Here is an 18288-nt window from a genome sequence, read left to right as displayed (position 1 = left end):
TGCACAGTGGCTGGGCAGAGGTGCTCTTCACTTCCCAGATGGGACAGCAGCCGGGCAGGGGCGCTTCTCACTTCCCAGATGGGGCGGCGACCAGGCAGAGACACTTCTCACTTCCCAGACGGTGGGGCAGCCGAGCAGAGGCGCTCCTCACTTCTCAGATGGTTGGTGGCTGGGCAGAGGGCAGTCCTCACATCCCAGATGGTTTGTGGCCAGGCAGAAGCACTTCTCACTTCCCAGACAGTTGGTGGCTGGACAGAGGCGCTCCTCACTCCCAGACTGGGCGGCGGCCAGGCAGAGGTTCTCCTTACTTCCCAGATGGTTGGTGGCCAGGCAGAGGCACTCGTCACTTCCCAGTCAGTTGGGCGGAAGGGCAGAGACGCTCCTCACTTCCCAGATGGGGTGGCGGCCAGGCAGAAACACTCTTCACTTATTAGACAGGGTAGAGGCCGGGCAGAGGCGCTTCTCAGTTACCAGACAGTGGGCAGCTGGGCAGAAGCACTCCTCACTTCCTGGACAGTAGGCAGTCAGTCCGAGGCACTCCTCACATCCCAGATGGGGCAGCAGCTGGGCAGAGGCCCTCATCACTTCCCAGATGGTTGGCGGCTGGGCAGAGGTGCTCCTCACTTCCCAGGCGGTTGGCGGCCCGGCAAAGGCACTCCTCACTTGCCAGATGGGGTGGCAGCTAGGCAGAGGCGCTCCTCACATCCCAGACAGTGGGCAGCCGGGCAGAGGTGCTCCTCACATCCCAGACAGTGGGCAGCTGGGCAGAGGCGCTCCACACTTCCCAGATGGTGGGGCAGCTGGGCAGAGGTGCTCCTCACATCCCAGATGGGGTGGCAGTCAGGCAGAGGTGCTCCTCACTTCCCAGATGGGGCAGCAGCCGGGCAGAGGCACTCCTTATGCAAGGACACTTTAAAAAAGATTGTCCTGTGAGAAACAAGCTGCCCCCTCGCCCATGTCCACTATGCCAAGGGAATCACTGGAAGGCACACTGCCCCAGAGGACAAAGGTTCTCTGGGCCAGAAGCCCCCAACCAGATGATCCAACAACAGGACTGAGGGTGCCTGGGGCACCAGCTCATTGATGGCCAGGAAATTGACTTCCTCCTGGACACTGGCATGGCTTTCTCATTGTTAATCTCCTGTCCTGGACAGCTGTCCTCAAGGTCTGTTACCATCCGAGGAATCCTGGGACAGCCTGTAACCAGGTATTTCTTCCACCTCCTCAGTTGTAACTGGGAGACTTCGCTACAGATAGTAAGTGTGCTTATCTAATCCCACATGCCCATACTGCAATATGCAAAGAAAGGGAGTTCCTAACCTCTGGGGGAACCCCCATTAAATACCACAAGGAAATCATGGAGTTGTTGCACGCAGTGCAAAAACCCAAGGAGGTGGCAGTCTTACACTGTCAAAGCCATCAAAAAGAGGAAGGTGAGGGGAGAACAGCAGCATAAGTGGCTAGCAGAGGCAGGGAAAGACCAGCAGAAGGGAAAGAGAGAAAGAGAAAGTCAGAGAGAGAGAGAGAGGAAGAGACAGAGACAAAGAGGAGTCAGAGAGAGAAAGAGACAGAAAGTCAGAGAGAGAGGAAGAGACAGAGAAAAAGAGGGAGTCAGAGAGAGAGAAAGAGAGAGACAGAAAGTCAAAGAGAGGGGGGGAGGAGCCAAGATGGCCAAATAGGAACAGCTCCGGTCTACAGCTCCCAGCGTGAGCGACGCAGAAGACGGGTGATTTCTGCATTTCCATCTGAGGTACCGTGTTCATCTCACTAGGGAGTGCCAGACAGTGGGCGCAGGTCAGTGGGTGAGCGCACCGTGCGCCAGCCGAAGCAGGGGCGAGGCATTGCCTCACTCGGGAAGCGCAAGGGGTCAGGGAGTTCCCCTTCCAGGGGTGACAGACGGCACCTGGAAAATCGGGCCACTCCCACCCGAATACTGTGCTTTTCCGACGGGCTTAGGAAACGGTGCCCCAGGAGAGTATAGCCCGCACCTGGCTCAGAGGGTCCTACGCCCACGGAGTCTCGCTGATTGCTAGCACAGCAGTCTGAGATCAAACAGCAAGTCTGCAGCGAGGCTGGGGGAGGGGCGCCCGCCATTGCCCAGGCTCGCTTAGGTAAACAAAGCAGCCTGGAAGCTTGAACTGGGTGGAGCCCACCACAGCTCAAGGAGGCCTGCCTGCCTCTGTAGGCTCCACCTCTGGGGGCAGGGCACAGACAAACAAAAAGACAGCAGTAACCTCTGCAGACTTAAATGTCCCTGTCTGACAGCTGTGAGGAGAGCAGTGGTTCTCCCAGCACGCAGCTGGAGATCTGAGAACGGGCTGACTGCCTCCTCAAGTGGGTCCCTGACCCCTGACCCCCGAGCAGCCTAACTGGGAGGCACCCCCCAGCAGGGGCAGACTGACACCTCACACGGCCGGCCAGGTACTCCAACAGACCTGCAGCTGAGGGTTCTGTCTCTTAGAAGGAAAACTAACAGAAAGGACATCCACACCAAAAACCCATCTGTACATCACCATCATCAAAGACCAAAAGTAGATAAAACCACAAAGATGGGGAAAAAACAGAGCAGAAAAACTGGAAACTCTAAAAACCAGAGTACCTCTCCTCCTCCAAAGGAACGCAGTTCCTCACCAGCAACAGAACAAAGCTGGACAGAGAATGACTTTGACGAGCTGAGAGAAGAAGGCTTCAGACGATCAAATTACTCCGAGCTACGGGAGGATATTCAAACCAAAGGCAAAGAAGTTGAAAACTTTGAAAAAAATTTAGAAGAATGTATAACTAGAATAACCAATACAGAGAAGTGCTTAAAGGAGCTGATGGAGCTGAAAACCAAGGCTCGAGAACTACGTGAAGAATGCAGAAGCCTCAGGAGCCGATGCGATCAAATGGAAGAAAGGGTATCAGCCCTGGAGGATGAAATGAATGAAATGAAGCGAGAAGGGAAGTTTAGAGAAAAAAGAATAAAAAGAAACGAGCAAAGCCTCCAAGAAATGTGGGACTATGTGAAAAGACCAAATCTACGTCTGATTGGTGTACCTGAAAGTGACGGGGAGAATGGAAACAAGTTGGAAAACACTCTGCAGGATATTATCCAGGAGAACTTCCCCAATCTAGCAAGGCAGGCCAACATTCAGATTCAGGAAGTACAGAGAACGCCACAAAGATACTCCTCGAGAAGAGCAACTCCAAGACACATAATTGTCAGATTCACCAAAGTTGAAATGAAGGAAAAAATGTTAAGGGCAGCCAGAGAGAAAGGTCGGGTTACCATCAAAGGGAAGCCCATCAGACTAACAGCGGATCTCTCGGCAGAAACCCTACAAGCCAGAAGAGAGTGGGGGCCAATATTCAACATTCTTAAAGAAAAGAATTTTCAACCCAGAATTTCATATCCTGCCAAACTAAGCTTCATAAGTGAAGGAGAAATAAAATACTTTACAGACAAGCAAATGCTGAGAGATTTTGTCACCACCAGGCCTGCCCTAAAAGAGCTCCTGAAGGAAGCGCTAAACATGGAAAGGCACAACCGGTACCAGCCACTGCAAAATCATACCGAAATGTAAAGAACATCGAGACTAGGAAGAGACTGCATCAACTAACGAGCAAAATATCCAGCTAACATCATAATGACAGGATCAAATTCACACATAACAATATTAACTTTAAATGTAAATGGACTAAATGCTCCAATTAAAAGACACAGACTGGCAAACTGGATAAAGACTCAAGACCCATCAGTGTGCTGTATTCAGGAAACCCATCTCACATGCAGAGACACACATAGGCTCAAAATAAAAGGATGGAGGAAGATCTACCAAGCAAATGGAAAACAAAAAAAGGCAGGGGTTGCAATCCTAGTCTCTGATAAAACAGACTTTAAACCAACAAAGATCAAAAGAGACAAAGAAGGCCATTACATAATGGTAAAGGGATTAATTCAACAAGAAGAGCTAACTATCCTAAATATATATGCACCCAATACAGGAGCACCCAGATTCATAAAGCAAGCCCTGAGTGACCTACAAAGAGACTTAGACTCCCACACATTAATAATGGGAGACTTTAACACCCCACTATCAACATTAGACAGATCAATGAGACAGAAAGTCAACAAGGATACCCAGGAATTGAACTCAGCTCTGCACCAAGCGGACCTAATAGACATCTACAGAACTCTCCACCCCAAATCAACAGACTATACATTTTTTTCAGCACCACACCACACCTATTCCAAAATTGACCATATACTTGGAAGTAAAGCTCTCCTCAATAAATGTAAAAGAACAGAAATTGTAACAAACTGTCTCTCAGATCACAGTGCAATCAAGCTAGAACTCAGGATTAAGAATCTCACTCAAAACCGCTCAACTACGTGGAAACTGAACAACCTGCTCCTGAATGACTACTGGGTACATAACGAAATGAAGGCAGAAATAAAGATGTTCTTTGAAACCAACGAGAACCAAGACACAACATACCAGAATCTCTGGGATGCATTCAAAGCAGTGTGTAGAGGGAAATTTATAGCACTAAATGCCCACAAGAGAAAGCAGGAAAGATCCAAAATTGACACCCTAACATCACAATTAAAAGAACTAGAAAAGCAAGAGCAAACACATTCAAAAGCTAGCAGAAGGCAAGAAATAACTAAAATCAGAGCAGAACTGAAGGAAATAGAGACACAAAAAACCTTTCAAAAAATTAATGAATCCAGGAGCTGGTTTTTCGAAAGGATCAACAAAATTGATAGACCGCTAGCAAGATTAATAAAGAAAAAAAGAGAGAAGAATCAAATAGATGCAATAAAAAATGATAAAGGGGATATCACCACCGATCCCACAGAAATACAAACTACCATCAGAGAATATTACAAACACCTCTATGCAAATAAACTAGAAAATCTAGAAGAAATGGATAAATTCCTCAACACATACACCCTCCCAAGACTAAACCAGGAAGAAGTTGAATCTCTGAATAGACCAATAACAGGAGCTGAAATTGTGGCAATAATCAATAGCTTACCAACCAAAAAAAGTCCAGGTCCAGATGGATTCACAGCCGAATTCTACCAGAGGTACAAGGAGGAGCTGGTACCATTCCTTCTGAAACTATTCCAATCAATAGAAAAAGAGGGAATCCTCCCTAACTCATTTTATGAGGCCAGCATCATCCTGATACCAAAGCCTGGCAGAGACACAACCAAAAAAGAGAATTTTAGACCAATATCCTTGATGAACATTGATGCAAAAATCCTCAATAAAATACTGGCAAACAGAATCCAGCAGCACATCAAAAAGCTTATCCACCATGATCAAGTGGGCTTCATCCCTGGGATGCAAGGCTGGTTCAATATACGCAAATCAATAAATGTAATCCAGCATATAAACAGAACCAAAGACAAAAACCACATGATTATCTCAATAGATGCAGAAAAGGCCTTTGACAAAATTCAACAACCCTTCATGCTAAAAACTCTCAATAAATTAGGAATTGATGGGACGTATCTCAAAATAATAAGAGCTATTTATGACAAACCCACAGCCAATATCATACTGAATGGGCAAAAACTGGAAGCATTCCCTTTGAAAACTGGCACAAGACAGGGATGCCCTCTCTCACCACTTCTATTCAACATAGTGTTGGAAGTTCTGGCCAGGGCAATTAGGCAGGAGAAGGAAATCAAGGGTATTCAATTAGGAAAAGAGGAAATCAAATTGTCCCTGTTTGCAGATGACATGATAGTATATCTAGAAAACCCCATTGTCTCAGCCCAAAATCTCCTTAAGCTGATAAGCAACTTCAGCAAAGTCTCAGGATACAAAATCAATGTGCAAAAATCACAAGCATTCTTATACATCAATAACAGACAAACAGAGAGCCAAATCATGAGTGAACTCCCATTCACAATTGCTTCAAAGAGAATAAAATACCTAGGAATCCAACTTACAAGGGATGTGAAAGACCTCTTCAAGGAGAACTACAAACCACTGCTCAAGGAAATAAAAGAGGATACAAACAAATGGAAGAACATTCCATGCTCATGGGTAGGAAGAATCAATATCATGAAAATGGCCATCCTTCCCAAGGTAATTTACAGATTCAATGCCATCCCCATCAAGCTACCAATGACTTTCTTCACAGAATTGGAAAAAACTACTTTAAATTTCATATGGAACCAAAAAAGAGCCCGCATCGCCAAGTCAATCCTAAGCCAAAAGAACAAAGCTGGAGGCATCACACTACCTGACTTCAAACTATACTACAAGGCTACAGTAACCAAAACAGCATGTTACTGGTACCAAAACAGAGATATAGATCAATGGAACAGAACAGAGCCGTCAGAAATAATGCCACATATCTACAAGTATCTGATCTTTGACAAACCTGACAAAAACAAGAAATGGGGAAAGGATTCCCTATTTAATAAATGGTGCTGGGAAAACTGGCTAGCCATATGTAGAAAGCTGAAACTGGATCCCTTCCTTACACCTTACACAAAAATCAATTCAAGATGGATTAAAGACTTAAATGTTAGACCTAAAACCATAAAAACCCTGGAAGAAAACCTAGGCATTACCATTCAGGACATAGGCATGGGCAAGGACTTCATGTCTAAAACACCAAAAGCAATGGCAACAAAAGCCAAAATTGACAAATGGGATCTAATTAAACTCAAGAGCTTCTGCACAGCAAAAGAAACTACCATCAGAGTGAACAGGCAACCTACAAAATGGGAGAAAATTTTCGCAACCTACTCATCTGACAAAGGGCTAATATCCAGAATCTACAATGAACTCCAACAAATTTACAAGAAAAAAACAAACAACCCCATCAAAAAGTGGGCAAAGGACATGAACAGACACTTCTCAAAAGAAGACATTTATGCAGCCAAAAAACACATGAAAAAATGCTCACCATCACTGGCCATCAGAGAAATGCAAATCAAAACCACAATGAGATACCATCTCACACCAGTTAGAATGGCAATCATTAAAAAGTCAGGAAACAACAGGTGCTGGAGAGGATGTGGAGAAATAGGAACACTTTTACACTGTTGGTGGGACTGTAAACTAGTTCAACCCTTGTGGAAGTCAGTGTGGCGATTCCTCAGGGATCTAGAACTAGAAATTCCATTCGACCCAGCCATCCCATTACTGGGTATATACCCAAAGGACTATAAATCATGCTGCTATAAAGACACATGCACACGTATGTTTATTGCGGCATTATTCACAATAGCAAAGACTTGGAACCAACCCAAATGTCCAACAATGATAGACTGGATTAAGAAAATGTGGCACATATACACCATGGAATACTATGCAGCCATAAAAAATGATGAGTTCACGTCCTTTGTAGGGACATGGATGAAATTGGAAATCATCATTCTCAGTAAACTATCGCAAGAACAAAAAACCAAACACCGCATATTCTCACTCATAGGTGGGAATTGAACAATGAGAACACATGGACACAGGAAGGGGAACATCACACTCTGGGGACTGTTGTGGGGTGGGGGGAGGGGGAGGGATAGCATTGGGAGATATACCTAATGCTAGATGACGAGTTGGTGGGTGCAGCGCACCAGCATGGCACATGTATACATATGTAACTTACCTGCACATTGCGCACATGTACCATAAAACCTAAAGTATAATAATAATAACAATAATAATAATAAAAGAAAAAAATATATAAATGTTGGCAAGGCTGCAGAGAGAAGGGAATGCTTATACACTGTTAGTGGGAATGTAAATTAGTTCAGCCACTGTGGAAAGTAGTTTGGAGATTTCTCAAATAACTTAAAACAGAAAAACCATTCAACCCAGCATTTCCATTACTGGGTATACACCCAAAGGAAAATAAGTCAATCTACCAAAAAGACATGCACTCATATGTTCATCGCAGCATTATTCACAATAGCAAAGACATGGAATCAACCTGGGTGTCCATCAGTGGTGGATTGGATAAAGAAAATGTGGTACATATACACCATGGAATACTAAAAAGCAGTAAAAAAGAATGAAATCATGTTCTTTGCAGTAACATGGATGCAGCTTGAGGTCATTATCCTAAGTGAATTAACACAGGAACAGAAAACCAAATATATGTACTCACTGATAAGTGGGAGCTAAGCATTTGGTACACATGGACACAAAGATGGGAACAATAGACACTGGGGACTATTAGAGAGGGGAGAATTGGAAGGGGGCAAGTGCTGAAAAATTACCTATTGGATACCGTGCTCAGTACCTGGGTGATGGGATCAATCATACCCCAAACCTCAGCATCATGCAATATGCCAATGTAATAAACCTGTACATGTACCTCCTGAACCTAAATGAAAATATCTATATATCTATATATATAGTTAGATGATAGATATAGATAAAAGTTGAAATATATATATGTATGCATGTATGTATGTTATGTATGTATCTATATATCGATGGCATGAATGAGGAGATTCACCATTGCTTACAGAAAAACTTAAGATTTCCGTTTGGAACACGGTGGCATTAAATGAGCATTTCTCTTCTAAAAAAAAAAAAAAAAAAAAAAAAGAAAGTCAAAGAGAGAAAGGAAGAGACAGACAAAGAGGGAGTCAGAAAGAGAGAGACAAAGAAGAAAAAGAGAAAGAAAGAGAGATGGAAATACTAAAGAAAAAACAGTGTATCCTATTCCTTTAAAAGCCAGGGTAAATTTAAAACCTATAATTGATAATTGAAGGTCTTCTCTGAGAGCCTATAACACTCCAATACCACCTTGTTGTCAGTGTAAACAAGGGCATAGCCCGAAAGCACTGAGGCCACTGACAACCCATAGCCTTCCTATCAAAAATCCTTAACCCAGCAGGTTTCCTAACAGGGGATCTAAATCTTAATTAATGACCATACAAAGGTCTGACCAGACCAAGGAAGAACCCCCTTCAACAGGAGATAGATGTTTCCTCCCAGGTGATTAAGGGAAAAAGACACAATGGGTATTCAGTAAATGATAAGGAAACTCTTGCAGAAGCAAAGTTAGGAAAATTGCCTAATAACTGGTCTGCTCAAATGTGCCAGCTGTTTGCACTCAGCCAAACCTTAAAGTACTTACAGAATCAGGAAGGAGCCATCTATACCAATTCTAAGTTAATATGGGCTGAATGAGGTCTTATTAACAGCAAAGAATAATTGAAATCCCAAACTTACAAGGTTTCCAACAAAAGTAAAGTTTGCTAAAGAAGTTAACAGTGTAACTTGTATTATCCTAACTTCTAATCTTACGGAAATCACACTCTATCTGTGCCCCTCAAAGCTCAAGTCCATCAGCGCAGGGCCATACAACTAATACCCCTACTTATAGGGTTAGGAATGGCTGCTGCTACAGAAACTAGAATAGCAGGTATATCTACTACATTATCCTACTACTGCAAGCTCTCAAAGGATTTCTCAGACAGTTTGCAAGAAATAATGAAATCTATCCTTACTCTACAATCCCAAATAGACTCTTTGGCAGTAGTGACTCTCCAAAACCGCTGAGGCCTAGACCTCCACACTGCTGAGAAAGGAGGACTCTGCACCTTCTTAGGGGAAGAGTGTTGTTTTTACACTAACCAGTCAGGGATAGTAGGAAACGCTGCCCCGCATTTACAGGACAAGGCTTCTGAAATCAGACAATGCCTTTCAAACTTTTATACCAAACTCTGGAGTTGCACAATATGGCTTCTCCCCTTTCTAGGTCCCATGACAGCCATCTTGCTATTACTCGCCTTCGGGCCCTGTATTTTTAACCTCCTTGTCAAATTTGTTTCCTCTAGGATCGAGGCCATCACGCTAGAGGTGGTCTTACAAATGGAACCCCAAATGAGCTCAACTAACAACTTCTACCAAGGACCTCTGGACCGACCCACTGGCCCTTTCACTGGCCTAAAGAGTTCACCTCTGGAGGACACTACAACTGCAGGGCCGCTACTTTGCCCCTATCCAGCAGGAAGTAGCTACAGTGGTCATTGCCCAATTCCCAATGGCAGTTGGGGTGTCCTGTTTAGAGGGGGTTTTGAGAGGTGAAGCCAGTTGGACTTCCTGGGTCGAGTGGGGACTTGGAGAGCTTTTCTGTCTAGCTAGAGGATTGTAAATGAACCAGTCAGCGCTCTGTGTCTAGCTAAAGGATTGTAAATGCACCAATCAGCACTCTGTAAAAATGCACCAAATCAGTGCTCTGTGTCTAGCTAAAGGATTGTAAACACATCAATCAGCACTCTGTAAAATGGACCAATCAGCACTCTGTAAAATGGACCAATCCGCGCTCTGTAAAATAGATCAATCAGCAGGACATGGGAGGGGACAAATAAGGGAATAAAAGCTTGCCACCCCAGCCAGCAGCAGCAACCCACTCGGGTCCCCTTCCATGCTGTGAAAGCTTTGTTCTTTTGCTCTTCATAATAAATCTTGCTGTTGCTCACTCTTTGGGTCCACACCACCTTTAAGAGCTGTAACACTCATCACAAACGTCCATGGCTTCATTCTTGAAGTCAGCGAGACCACGAACCCACCAAAAGGAAGAAACTCTGGACACATCTGAAGGAACAAACTCCAGAAACACAATCTTTAAGAGCTGTAGCACTCACCGCGAAGGTCCCGGCGTCATTCTTGAAGTCAGCGAAACCAAGAACCCACTGGAAGGAACCGATTCTGGACACAAGATGAATACTAAATTATGATTATTGGTAGTTTGAATTACTTGCTGTTAATTTCTTTCTGAGCCTGTTCTTCAGAAATGAGTTTTTGAAACATCTGAACATGCACCAAATGAGGATGCCTCACAGGGCCTAGTCTGTCAGTAAGCACACTGCTCTCCATCCCCAGAAATGAGCTGACCAGAAATGTCATCAGGGTAATTTGACACTTGCTAACAATATAAGGTCCCCCACGTACCCTCACGTTATCATAAATCTCAGTAATTTCTGTCAGCAAAGGCAAGGGTTCATCTAATTGCAGGCTTCCCTTTTATGGAGCAAGAACCAAAGTTCAGCAACTCCCAGCTGGCCTCTGGTTTCAAGCAGGATAAACTAACTGTGCAGGAAAGACTTCCTGGCATCTGTGTTTACTCTTGACTGACACATTATCAAGATCCCACCCTCTGCTACTTTCTGGAATCCTGCGTAAAGAAACTATTTGTATTTCATCTATGAGGGTATGCACATTTATTTTGACTACACTGTGTATTTGTGAAGCACCATCTCTCCAAGAATGTCACATTAGTAACTGGTAATGAGGAATTTTTTTCGCACAATTCCCATCACTATCCTTAAAGTTCTTGTTTCTTTACACAAGGTATAATAGTTAATGCTTTGATACTCTCTCTGGTCGTTGGTCAAAGCTGCAATTTACAGTCATATATTCATCTAAAGCAAACTTCCTTATTGAATAAGGCAAAATGTCAACATAGAAGTGACTAAATAAAGCACCAAATTGTCAGGATAATTCGTGAACTGTTGTTGGATTGTAGTATTTATATGACAACTCCGTGGAGGCATTACTTAATCAGAAGAGCTAATGTAAAGTACCTCTGGGTGACATTCAACCACAGGAGGAAAAGTGATATAGGATAATGACATAACAATTGAAGAATAGAAGGATGTAAAAATAAGGGTGTGTGTGGGATGCTCACTTATTTGTTAGTGAAATGAAATGTTTGAGCATTTACATGCTCTGAGAGACAGAAAAGGAGAGAATGAAAATAAGTGGAAGTAAGCCTCTGGAGAAGTTCAGAGGGAATAAAATTTGTAGAAAAAAGTAGGTCAGACTTGAACAGGGGAATGTCATGTCATCTTCTAAAAAGAAGGAAAAGAGGGAGGTTGGAGCAGAACCTGAGACAGATCTTTGGTTATTTTTCTTTTCTCTGTGGGTGTGAGGCAAGATCATATATTGTTAATTAAAAAGTTGCAAGTAAAGGAAAAAGCTCCTGGAAAGGGGTAAATATTTATAACAACACCTTCAGATAGAATAGAAAACACACCAGAAACCAGCAAAGAAGCTGAAAGCAGCAGAGTATCCAATGGGGATAGCGATGGATTTGTACCATCTCCATTTCATACACATACTTACCTGGTTTTTCTCCAGCACCACCTGACTGCTGGTGGTTGGAGCAGGAAAAATCAATTATTGGCAAGATCCAAATTGGGAGTAACAAATAAAAAGGGTAGGAATAGAAGCAGTTGGCAAGGGTACTCTTAAAGTAATTGACCTAGGCTACACAGAGAAGGAAGTAAGATCCAGAGGAAGCTCATTGACTATGAGAAAGTGCGTATGTGTTTGTGTATCAGGGGCAGGGATTGTGGGGAGTCTAAAGAATGAAAGTCTTGCTGAACTGGAACCATAGCTATAGGGGGAGAAAGAAACTAAGAGAGCTGGAAGTAAAGAAGGTCACTGCCCAAGAGTGAACTGTCAGATTTAGAGATTTCAGATATAGCTGTCTGGAGCAATGTCAAAGCCCAAGGACTTGCCTTGGAAGTAGGTTTCTAAAAATTGGGTGCTTTAGTGCTTAAAATGAAAACTGATGAAAGTGTGAGGTCAAAGCATCAGAGTGCTGAGTGTTCATCCACATGGACTTCGAAGTTAAGAATACTCTCAGAAGTAGGAAAGGAGAGGACATATGTGAGCCACATATTTGATAAATATCAGGGAATAATCTGGAGGTGACGGGCAACAGCAACAAGGACTGACAGAAGCTATGGAAATTGCCAAAGAGGAGAGGCTTTCCTTTTGGTCAGAAAGCAGAGATCTGCATTATCAACATGGAAAGATAAGACAACACTTGGTCCACCTCACAAGGTTACTCAGGGACTCACATAAAATAATGGCTATAATAAGTCCTCCAAGGAGTGTTAAATGTAATTTAAATGAAAATTACTATTATCATGTATAAAATTATGCATAGATACAGATATTAAAGTCTGTACACACACACACAAAAGACCTTATCAGTCTTAGATACTGTCAATACCATTTACTATTGATATATCAGCAACTCTTATAATTTACATCTTAGACTTTATATTAACAATTCTCAAAGCATTTCATGCACATATTTCAGTATCTTCTCACAAAGACCTTGGGAGATAAATAGTGTAGATGTTGTTATTCACAGATGAGGAAACTGAGGATCAGAGACAAATAGTGATTTGGCTAAGGTCGTTGTTAGTGACAGAGCCAGGACTGAAATTTTGATGAAAGAAATTTACATCTTCTAACTGCTATAGGACAGGAGAAAGCTTTTTACCAGGTGTTTATTTGCTTCCTGTTTTTCCTATACAACAATATCTAGGACATTTGGACACCTGATAACTCTGTTCTATATTTTTTTCTTAATTACCATGTATTAGAATATTAGAAATCTGTGAACTTAAATGTATTGAATTTGCAAGGAAACTCTAACCTCAACAGCTAATTTCCTCTTCAAGGCTCCAAATGTCTACCTATTTGGTACAACTGTTTTCCAAACTGTCCTTGATAATAAAGACACCCTGTTCTTGAAAAATTTGATCATCAAAAAAGAAGAAAATCATTTTTCATTGATTTTCAGGCAAATATGATGCTACTTTTAATACAAATGTGTCTACTACATTCAAACAAAATGGGAATATTTCAACACTCAAAGCATTCTTTAGGTTAGTTCTCAAAGGAGATTTTTGAGTTGGAACTCTCTCCTAACCAAAATTATGCTTTCAATAATAACTATATTTTTATGTTAATTGCTTGCTTAATGATTACATTTTAAACTTTGTGGGCCTAATTTTCCTCATCTGTGATCCCTGGGATTGATGCGACAAAGTTTTTGTAAAGTGTCTTGCACTTGTGAAACATTCAGTAATTAGTAAGGATGATTTTAATCAGCCATAATTTGTAATTCTGAATTTCATCCTTAGAGTATTTCCTTCTTTTGTGTAAAATATATCACTAGGGTGACACCAACAAGAGAAAATAAACTATTGCAAACTTGAATGGTTGCAAACTTGAAACCACAGCCTAACATAGGAGAGGTTTACAAACTAATTACTTAAAATGTGAAGCAGATAGAGAATCATCTCCTTAAGCAAGATACAAATACCTGAAAACAAAGAGAAAATATTCAGTAACTTCACCTACATTAATAGTAAGAACTTCTGTGCTTCAAAAAAACACAAAAAAGGAAGTGAAAAGACAATTCACAAACTGGAACATATATTATAAACCAACAGTATGAGTCATCGTTAATCTGTGTATGACACCAGGCAACAGCAAGTAAATAGTTCTGTAAGGAACTCTGCTCATACTGCTTTTACTGCTAGGGTGTTCAGATTGCTACTGTGTCCCTGTGATTTAAAAGACACAGGAAAGATACATCTTTAGTTTAGTTTTGTTTTTCCTCCTTCTTTAACATCTCTCTGCATCTTGGTTCATGCACAATTGGAGACTCATCACACAAACAGTCTAAGACTTGTCAAAGTCATGCAACTAGAACAGGGTTCTTCAGTAGCCTCTGTGTCTGTCCTACTCCTCAGTTCATGGCTCAGAGCTGGAGCTCCCTTCATTCTCCCCTCCGTTCTTCCCTCTTCTTAGCCTTAGATATGCCCTTTTCCTTTTCCCCTCTCTGCAGGGCCAGCCGGGGTGTCCAGAATATCAAGGGCCTTCAGATGTTGAATGACCAGTATGTCACCAATATCACACACTGTGAGGGAGATGGAAACTAGGCCTGCTGGTACCAAGAGTTGGGCTAGGGAGGGAGTGAGGGTGGAGGACAAAAGAACAGGGAGAGGAAGCTAGCTCATCTAAGAACTTTGATGCTAAATTTCCTTTTGGAGCAGAAGCCAATGCCTGTCTAGATGCAGGCATGAGAAACAAGCAAAATGGCAGCAGCCGTGTCGGCAAAAGTAAACCCAGCTGTATTCCTAGGGACTAACTGCCTCATCAAGGCCTTGTGCCTGCATAAGTGAAGAATGGGAAAGAGACCTAAATAGGTGTACTATGCAATTCCTGATTGTTCTTCCTAAATGAAGCTTGGTGCAATTGATTTTGAAAAAGCTAAATGGCCTTAATAATAAGGGAAACACTTCCATAGTACTGTATTATGTGTTGAGCTCCGTCCTAAACAGGTAACACACATGAACTCATTTACTTCTCAGTACAGCCCCTTAGAGGGTATCTATTATTAGGTGAAACCATATGAAATTGCCAACACTCAACCATTTTGACCTACAAAGGGCAATTGTGCATGGTTCAATCTGCATTTCACCTGCATTTTACAGATGAAGAAAGCCAGATGCAGAACATTTAAGTAACTTGCTAGTAAGTGACAAGCCCTGATCTAGGCAATAGGGCTCCTGTTTCTGTGGTCGTGATTAACTATGGAAATATCTGCCTCTCTACCACACTGAATTAAAATGACGGAAATGGTTTCTTCCAACCTAAAAATTCTGTCCACGAATCTGTCTCCCAGCCTCCACACACCTATCTCTTCTTGACTTGCCTGTTTCTTTTGAAATGATATCACTGCTCACTCAATCACTCAGCTGGAAATCTCAGAATGGATTTTGATTTCTTTGTTTCTCTACCACCAGAATTCAAATCATATTTATTAAGTCTATCTCAGCAGAAGCTGCAGAATCATAGGACATGAGAGTGGAAAGGAACTTTAGAGATAATCTAGTCATTTATCTGATGTAGATATAGAGCACAATCAGAACAATAGTCTGAACTCCTGGGTTCTTGTCACTGCTCTTCTCTGTCTACTACAGTTGTCACATTGGACAAATGCTGTGGATAATACCTCTTTGCTTCTCCAGAACTTTGGGACCAACTGTAATGCTGTAACTCTCACATATGACAATAGCTTGACTCACTAAACACATACTCAGTGTCAGTCACTCTTCTAACGGAAGAATGAATTAGCAGAACAATTCTATGGCGGTTACTATTATAAACCCCATTTAACAAATAGAAAACTAAGGCAAAGAGAAATAAAGTGATTTGCCCACGGTCACACATCTTATAGACTAGCTCTAGAGGCTATGTCCTCCATTCATCCTTCATCCTGTCCTATCCTTCAGTGGGCAAACCTCAGACTTTGAGAAGGGGTTCCCAGGTCTCCCCTCACTCTGGGCTGAGTTGAATGTCCTATCTGCCAAACTCTCACAGCCTCTATTCATTATCACATTTATGTAAGTGACTACTTAGTTGTCTATTTTCTCCACTGGATTGCAAATGCCTTCAGGGCAATGACTGTGTTTTACTCTTCTTAATATTCACAGAATTTAATACAATACTTGGTACAGTTATCATTGAATAAATACTTGTTGAATGAATGCATGAAAGAATGAATGGCCACCTAGCTAATCTTTCTGCCTTCAATCTCTCCTTATTCCACTTCTTCCACCTTGATGACAGTTGGGGGAACTAGGGAGACATTAAATGTGTTAAGTATAATGAGGACAAGTGGGCCCTTCATTTGCCTTCCTTAATAATAAAAGATAAGCCTTTTGGTTATTTCTCCCCAAATGTTTGGTCAAGACCTTTTCATACTATTAATTTTTTTCACCAATAACCCTTATGTCTAGGATCCAAATTAATTTTAAATTGTATACTTTGATTTTTTAGAGTGATCTATTTCCAAGAGGATGCATTTATTTGTTTTATTTTACTTAATCTATTAGACCAGAAATTAGGTTCCTGCAAACAGATTAAATGAGCATTTGATCTTAACACTGAACAGCCTAGGCTATTCACAGTCAAAATGGGCTGCAGAAGTCATTATAGTGAGATATGTTTTAAATGACTTGATCCTTAAATGTGTTCATTCTGAGGTATCCAGACTGCTACTGTGTGCCTGTGATTTAAAATGAAATGCAGAATTCTAATGATTAATGTTGAGTCAATTGAATATCCACATGGAAAAATATGTATTTTATTTCTCACATCACACAAAAAATTAAGTTCAGATGGATAGTATATCTTTTAGTGTAAAAGGCAAAAGAACACAATTTTTAGAAAAGAACATCTTGCTTCATGGGTAGGCAAAAAATACTATGAAGAACAATACTAATAAATTGAACTCTATTAAGATTAAGAATTTGTGTTCATTAAAAGATAAAAAAGAGTAAAAAGGCCAGGCATAGATTGGGAGAAGACATTGACAAAGCACATATCTAACAAAGGAATTGTATCCAGAATATATAACGTATACCCACAAATAACTATGAAAAAGATAGATAACCCAATAGACAAATGAGCAAAGACTTGGGGACATCACAAGAGAAGATATCCAAGTGGCCAATAAATATATGGAAAGGTGCTCAATCTTTTCACTCACCAGAGAAATAGAAATAAAACTACCATGCCTCATAGCTACTCTCTCACCCAAATGGTTAAAATGAAAACGACAGAAAATAAGAAGTGTTGACAAGAATGTGGAACAAGGGAAATTCTTGACTACCACTGCTGGGAGTATTACTTGAACAATCACTTTGGAAAACGCTTTGGCAGATTTATTAAAGCTCTTTGCATAAAGCAATTTCACACCTAAGTATACCCCAAAGAAATGTGTATGTATGTTTAACAAAAGACATTCTCAAGAATGCTCATAGCAGCTCTAGTCCTAAGAAACTGGCAATGGAAACTACTAACGTCTTCATCAACAGAATGGATAAAGTATGGCATATTCACAGTATGGAGTACTACACAGCAATGTGAATGAATAATCTACAAATACACACAATAATTTGGAAAGATCTCACAAACATAATATTGAGTAAAGAAGCCAGATGTAAAAAAAAGTATTACTGTATAATTTCATATATACAAACTCCAAAAACTGGTAAAGCTAATCTTTGTTTGAACTTAGCTAATCTGTGACTTAGAAGTCAAGACAGTGGATAATCTGGGAGGCACTAGGTACTGACTGCCCAGGAGTATGAGGGGAGCTTATAGGATGCTGATAAATGTTTTTCTGCTTTTCTTTTTTAACTTGGAAGATAGAATCTGGGAGGTGTCTGTGTGTGTTAAATGCATTTGTGATATATTCACTTTTCCACACGGATGTTATACCTAAAAAATAATAAAGATCATGTGGAGAAGAAACTCTTGGTGAAGTCAGTAGTCATTACTTATGTTCACTATTAATCCATACCAAAAATATATGTACTTTTTTTTAGTACACAGAAAGTGGTTTGCAGATAGTTTCATCTCATTTTCCATTGTGACAATAAGGAGTCAAGTAATAATTTCCTGGGTGTTATGGGTTGAATTGTTTTATATGTTGAAGTCC

The 18288-nt window shown here is 41.3% G+C and overlaps 1 protein-coding gene across 2 annotated transcripts in view; it reads right to left on the bottom strand.

Annotated features, from left to right (window-relative positions):
- FAR2 (fatty acyl-CoA reductase 2) overlaps positions 1-18288 on the bottom strand; it is a 200016-nt gene that overhangs the window by 169905 nt on the left and 11823 nt on the right. The gene's annotated exons all lie outside the window — the stretch shown is intronic.

The sequence above is a fragment of the Pongo pygmaeus genome, chromosome 10, assembly GCF_028885625.2.
Source record: "Pongo pygmaeus isolate AG05252 chromosome 10, NHGRI_mPonPyg2-v2.0_pri, whole genome shotgun sequence".
NCBI classification, from domain to species: Eukaryota; Metazoa; Chordata; class Mammalia; order Primates; family Hominidae; genus Pongo; species Pongo pygmaeus.
This window is presented reverse-complemented; position numbering and strand designations above follow the sequence as displayed.